Below are 1,589 nucleotides of genomic sequence, written 5' to 3'. Positions count from 1 at the left end.
CCCAGCTACTCAGGAGGTTGAGGCAGGAGAATTGCCTGAACCCAGGAGGCGGAGGTTGCGGTGAGCCGAGATCGCGCCATTGCACTCCAGCCTGGGTAACAAGAGTGAAACTCTGTCTCAAAAAAAAAAAAGAAAACATATTTTTTCAATTCCAGTAGAGGTCTAGTTAAGGGAGGTAATTTCCTTGTAATAACTAATGTGTTTGATGTCCAAATGTTTAAAAAAAAGTATTGTAAATAGAACATAACTTCACAACTCAGGTTTCCAAGATGATAAGAATCAGTTAATTTTACTTTACATAACTTTTTCCAACAAACAGAGAGGGAAAAAAACCACAAAAGAAAATCCAGAATAGGTAAGTACTATATTCAAAGTTATATGATAAAGATGGGGTTCAGCTAGAAACTAATAAATATCTGATATATGAATTACATAAACTCACTTTTTTTTTTTTTGAACTCACTTTTAAGTTAGGACAATTTCTAAATTTGGATGTTATTTCTAAATGCTTTATAATAAACTTTACAAAGAAATATTCTATGGATTCAGGACAGTAATATAACAAATTCATTCCTGCCGGGTTAGGTAACGTGTCAGAAAAATAACTTTTAGTACAAGATTTAAATCATCATCCCCAGTAAAATATACAAAGATAGTCGGTTCGTTTTCTGTTATTTTTCTTTTCACAAAAATAGAAAAATGTCTCTGGAATTCAGTAAGAACTCCTCCAGTAAGAGTTCTCTTGCAATTGATGCAAGTGAGTACCCTTCCTCCCTCTGACCACTGTGCTAACTCAGCATTGTTTAACTCTGATCCCATTTATCTACTAAACTTTGCTCATTTAAAAAAGTAAATTCATGACATCCACTGCAATATACAAAAAGTCACTCATACAGGCTGGCAGCACATTGGAAGTTCTGAACTAACATAACTCTAACAAAAATAACATTTCTCAATTCTGTGACACAAGAAGCAGACAGCAACCTGTGTAATGTACCAAAGATCTAGCTAGAGTTTAAAGAATCTAAATAAATAAAAAAATTAAATGCCTGGATATAATTCTTAATAAGCTATTTACTTAAAGAAAAATCTAAGGCTGTCTTCAAAATCTCTTTCCAGTTTTACCGTAATCTTTCTTCATGGGCAGATCATAACAGAATTCCCAGAAACGGGCTGTTTTTAAATCCCCAGTGATATTTGCCTTTATTTGCACTGTGGAAAATGACACACTGTATCATGACTTTCTGGACAGTCCATAGGTTTTATTTACATTGCTTTGAGAAACAGACGAAAGACATCTTTTTTATAATTGTCTTACAGCAATCTGTTTTGAGAGTAACATATAACACAAATTTTTATATGTAATATATGAAACATAAATATTTATATATACAATAACATAACTAGACAAATAAATGAAGTCAGTATTAAGTCTCTTTAAGTATAAATTTATAAACTGACCACCAACCACAGAACTTAGCCCTGTAATGGAGAAAAATTATTGGTCTGAAAAAATATTAAAATATCACTGTCACTAACATGAAAAAAAATTAAAAGTAGAAAATAGAAAATAATAATCACCGGAAAAC

The sequence above is a fragment of the Cebus imitator genome, unplaced genomic scaffold (assembly GCF_001604975.1).
Source record: "Cebus imitator isolate Cc_AM_T3 unplaced genomic scaffold, Cebus_imitator-1.0 Scaffold101, whole genome shotgun sequence".
NCBI classification, from domain to species: Eukaryota; Metazoa; Chordata; class Mammalia; order Primates; family Cebidae; genus Cebus; species Cebus imitator.
The sequence above is the reverse complement of the archived record's forward strand: the minus strand, read 5'-3'. Positions refer to the sequence as shown.